Source organism: Benincasa hispida, chromosome 3 (genome assembly GCF_027475165.1).
Source record: "Benincasa hispida cultivar pf3 chromosome 3, pf3_genome.v1.1, whole genome shotgun sequence".
In the NCBI taxonomy this organism is placed as follows: Eukaryota; Viridiplantae; Streptophyta; class Magnoliopsida; order Cucurbitales; family Cucurbitaceae; genus Benincasa; species Benincasa hispida.
Genome location: NC_143480.1, coordinates 10,805,308 through 10,811,307, shown reverse-complemented (window position 1 = coordinate 10,811,307; position 6,000 = coordinate 10,805,308).

Here is a 6,000-nt window from a genome sequence, read left to right as displayed (position 1 = left end):
GGCCAGTGAGTCGGCTGAAGTGTAGTGTCGATGAAAGAGGGGGTTGTGTTTTGTTTTCCGACTTCATTAAGGTGTGAGTAGATGCCACGATGTGTGATGTTCTGAGGTAGGCTTACGAGCCTCATCCCGAGGAGTGCATCTTGATGTGTGCTCAGAGAGTATGTATTATGGCTGTGGTTACGACCGAGTTATGTGGGATGAAAAGATATCCCTTGTTAGCGGAGGCGAGAGGATGCCGAAGCTTTTTCTATGCGTATGTTGCGAGTCTCGGAGGCCAAGTCCTAGAGTGGGCGCGAGGAGGCCTGTGGGTGGGATGGCTCATATGTAGTGGCACTTTTAGTACTTAATCTGATGCACACCATTTTCAGCAGGTCCGTTATGCAACCAACCCAAGATCGAATCGTCATCGGGACAATGTCGAATTTAAGTGGGGGAAAATGTTGCAATCCAACGAGATTGAAAATGGATTGCACCCTCAAATGTGTCATCGAGGATGATGACAGTTTAAGTGGGGGAGGATGTCACAATCTAACTTTGAAATAGTAGATTGTGACCCCACTTATGCAGATAATGCAGTGGCGACACATGAGTGTCGACACATCTGGCAAAGACAGAGGGACAAGAGAAGTGTTGTGATGCGACCGAGGAGAACGGTGCATCATCCAACACACCAACATAAGTGGGCAAGAATGTCATGTTGAACATTAAGCAGAAAGACAAGCAATCGTGTCATCGGTGGTTGGTGGTGTCAGTGACAAGCTCTGTAGGGGCCAGATGGGGCCCCGAGCCATGACCTCGGAAGATGGGGTTTTGTCGCGAGTTTGGACAAGTGGCTCTAGAGTTAGATGCATATTGATAAGAAATGCAAGCACGTCGAATTTCATGTCAATCAGAGTTCAGACGAGCGCTCTATGTTGGTGAATGACAGTTCGCCACATTTGATATGCATGAGTGGCAAAGAGGAAAATGTTCATAATACACTATAGGGGGAGGCATGGTGTCAACTTTCCACCACCCCTGAGCCCTATGGCCTAAGTGAGCTACCCCATGGCACATGCATGTGTCATGGCATGGGCGAGCGTTACAAGACAAGTGTCTTGGGCGTCTTCCATCGAGAATGGGATCTCATGGACAGTGTCGGACGACGCGGGTGTGCCGTCATTGCGCCCCTTCCCATGGGCCAGAGGTTCGATGTAGCACCCGATATGCCATTTTGATTCGACAATGGCTCGAAAGGGCCTAAGTCTCGATTATGTCCGGATGGATGGATGTCTGGGAAGTCCTGAGTTGGATTATTGCCCATGGGTTTGTTGATGATGGTTCTCGATAAGCGTGCCGAGCAGGAGAGAGAAATCTGATGACATCCCGATACTCGGGATGACATCCTAAAGCATCAAACATTTACAATAAACATTTAAATATTGTCTTGGTGATTAAAAATTGTCATAGTCCAATTAAGCCACAATTAAAATATCATTAACTAATTATAACAATTTTCATCCATTTTCATATTTTTTTTGTTCGAAATTTTCACAAAATCAGAATCTCGATATTTCTATTGTCGTTGATATTTCGAACCTTGCTGATGGGAGAATTTTAATAAATTTATGTGATTTTTTAAAAGAATGAGAACCAACTTAAGAATCATCTTAAAGATTAGAGATCACTTGATATTGTATTTTTCATATTATATACATTTTTTTAGGACTGATTTTTTTAAATGTAATTAGACGAAGATTTTAATTTTCAACAAAATGTTCGACGATAATTATGACGGTACAAATAAATAGTAATTTATAACTTTTAAAAAGAAAATCTCACCATTAAATCTTATTTTAAAACATAAATATGGGCAACATACGTAATATGTATTGATTTCTACTCAATTGAGCTCACTTTTACATAATAGGGTATAACTTTCATTTTTCAACTTTACGATAATAAAGTGAGCAATCAGAAATTCAAACCAATTGATATCCTAAATAATTGGATTTTTTTTTTAATAATTGAGTTTCCCAATTTGAATAATCGAGCATTAGATTGGATTCATGCATAAAACTATGAATAATAATAATAATAATAATAAGTTAGAGAGAGAATGTTATACAAGCATGGTCGGATCGAAAATTTTCCAACATATTCCATGGTTACTTGATTATGATTTTGATAAGATTGCTAATATGGGCCACGTTGTCATTTTCATGAAGACTAAAAGCGTAAAGCCTTAAACTATTATTACAAAAATGATTAATAATTGGCCATCAACACAAATAGTAAATTTCCAGGTTTATTTTGGAAAAATAGTAAATTATTTTTAAAATTGTAAAAATAGTCGAACGAAATTAAATATTAAATATAAATAACTAAAATTTTCAAAATTATCAATACCATAACTAACCCCAAACGTTTGGAATTTGAAGGAAGCATCCTTCAAAAACATTAAAAAAAAAAAATTGACACTATATGCAGACAATTATCACACTACACAATGAATTTGACAAATGTCATATCGACACCTGCAATGAATTTTTATCATGTTAAACAATACATACATTTAAAATAATAAAAATAAAAAACAAAACCCCAAAATCTAATTCCAATCTTTCCCAGATCAAAAGATAAATGACACTCCACATCTCTCTCATCCAGTGACCCAACCGACCATTAATGTGACAAATACATCTTTTATGGCGACCACAACACAAAATCAAGGTTAGGAAGGCTTTCGCCTGTCTCGGCACCCCCCAAATCCACTAGAAATAGTAGAGAAACGCCTTATCGATAGGTAATCTAACCTAAACCTTGTGTATTCTTAATTATAATCTTCTCTAAAACTCGTTTCCCCATTCAAGGCACTTCTTTACTGATCCGTTTTCGAGAGGTAGACAAATCTGAAACATCTTCTATAGGTCAAACCTAAAACCTTCCCCAATCTTATATATAGAGTTTTTTGAAAAAAAAAAATTCAAATATAAATAAATATATACTACTCGTTATTTAAAATATAGGAATAAGATTGTATTTTTAAACTGATTGTAATCATTAGGAAAATTAAATAAATCATTTATATTTAAAATATTGTCCCCTACGTTTTAGAATTCCAAAACATAAATGAATTATACATCTATTTATAACCGACTTTTAACTCATAGATTTAAAAATCTACCACTCAAATGCATTTGATTAATGATTAAAGTTATGGAAAAAAGAAGAAGAAGAAGAAGAAGAAGAAGAAGAAGATTGAAGGAAAAACAAGAGTTAACGAGAGATTGAGAGTTACTGGAATAACTGGGGAAAAAAATAAACAAGCAAAAGGCCATCACTTCGTTTCCACTGACTCGTTATTTAGATATAATGTATTGTACTCTGAAAATTGGGGAGGAGGATCTGTTCCTTCTAACTCGTTACTCAAATACAGTAAATTTTCGGTACTCAAACCAACAATAGAGACATGCTCAACAACTACACATATATAATTTTGGGGCAATTCGATAAAATCGACATCAACCACAAAATCCTCATCACCTCGATAATCCTAATGAGATTCAAATTATTGGAACCATCCCAATACACAGTCAACCGAGATATAGTTAAATTTCAAGAGGGGAAAAGCTTATCTTGGATACATTCCAAAAATTGTTGGAAGGATGAGTTTGACGAGATATCACTACAAGAATTTTGGGCTTTAATGTCGGTTGAAAAAAATTGAAATCGGATGTATAATATCATTTTTTTTTTAAGCAGATCTTTAATGTCAGTTTAAAACCGACATTGTAGGGTACCTTTAATGTCGGCCTCCCCCCCCCCCCCCCCCCCCCTCATTTTTTTGATTTCTCCCTATTCACTCTCCCTCTATTCTCTTTTTCCTTTCATTCTCATACTTCCCACTTCAGACCCTTTTCTTTCTCACTTCTCTCTTCCAAACTCTTGCCATTCGTCTGTCGATCGTGGATGAAGAGTCTGTCGTGGTGTAGATATGGCTTCCTTGCAGGTCTGTTCGTCATGCAACCCGTGCCGCCGTACCCAGTCGCCCGGATCTACTGCTCGTTCTGTCGAAGCGCCACAACCCGGTCTGCTACTCCATCTTCAGTTATTTTTCTGTGTCTTATACTCTCGGTTTGATAAATAAGCACCAAACTTGATACGCTAAAGTTCATATTCCCACGTGGTGTGTGCCGTCGTTCGTCATTCGATTTAAAGTTCATCGTTCGTCATTCGTCCAGATCAGTATGCTCTTATTCTCTTTCATCGTTTAGTTTCCTCTCTTAAACTCTCTTCATTCAGATCTGAAGATCTGAAGGCGTTGGGTAGACGATCGTGTAGCAAATGGGTAGCGCTACACGATGAGGTAGGCGATCGTGTAGGTGGGTGTTGGACGATCGTGTAGCAATGCGGGGAGCTAAACGATGAGGTAGACGATTGTATAGCAGATGTGTGCAGCTAAGTGATACGCTGGACGATCATGTTGGCGGGCGCTAGACGATCGTATAGCAGATGCACGGGCGCTGGACGATCGTTGATCGTGTAGGCGGGCGTTGGACGGTCGTATAGCATATGCGTGGGTGCTAAGTGATAGACTACACGATGGCTACGTGATGGGCATGAGCGCTAGACGATAGTCATGCTGCACTAGACGATGAGCAGACGTGCTACACGATAGGCAGAATGCTAAGCGATAGGCGAATGTGTTGGACGATAAGGCGTCAGCGCTAAACGATGGAGGTAAATGATGGGCGCGGTAGCTAAACGATAGCCTATGCGTGAGATCGTTTACTAAACGATTGAGCTACACTATGGGCCGCTGGAGCTAAGCGATAGATGCAGGAACTAAACGATTGATTGGATTGAGAACATGTGCATTATGCTAATTAAATACACTAAAAGAATGTTTGACTCACAGTTTTAGTTGATGACTCACAATTTTAAAAAGAAGATTCTCTCATTTATTCAACTATTGAGTTTTCTTATTTTGTAGGTGAAACAAAGGAGTAAAGATTTGGTATCACAACCCCTTTATCCTTTTTCTTGGAGAACTCTACTAAAGAATTTTGCCTTGAATGTATCATTTATACACATTCCCAATAAACATGGTTAGTTGAATATGAAATATGATCACATTTTCACTTTCAATCCTTTGTCTTAAACCTTTTTTGTTTCTGATCCTTTGAACAACAGCAGTCAAACAAAGATGCCTATAACCAGACACCGATGAAGTTGGAGGGGCCTGTTCAAGAAGAATTATGAAGGGATCGATACTTACCAAGTGGAGAGGGACAGTAAACTCATAATGTTTGTATTACTTGTAATTTGTGTTTTCAAGGGTTGAATTATTGTACGACCTTTTAAATTATAATTTTATAGCAGAATTTGTGGACTAAATGTAATAGATTTGCAATCCATACATAAATAATATGTCATAGCCATAGTGTTCGATGATGATATGTCATGTTATACTTTTTGACCAAAAAAATGGATTTGGCAACAAAATTTAAAAAAAGGGACAATAATTGATAAAACGGACAGATTCTGGGCTTTAATATCAGTTGCAAATTTCATTAAAGGGCTTTAATGTCGGTTTAAAACCGACATTAAAACCCAAAATTCTTCTAGTGTATATGTCACACCCCCTCCCGTTCTTATTTCCCTAAGTTCGAAAGGAGGCGTGAAGATGGCAAATACCATCCTTTTGTGATATCTATTGTCCACTTACCCTTGTATACTAGATAATTTCTTTAACACAAATGTGTCTAATTCAAAGTTAAAACTGATTAGTTACAACTCTGTATAGTAATTAGGGTTACAATATATTTATGATTTCTAATAATTTTTCTATTATTGTAGGATCCAAGGTTTTATTCTGCTGAAGTGGCAAATTTTAATCTCAAGTGGCACTTTTAGAACTTCGACTACCTGAGCGGGGGGGGGGGGGGGGGGGGGGGATGTTGGGAAACGCGAGCTAAAAAACTCAGTGAGTGGTAAGGCATTTAAGAAACTAGCTAG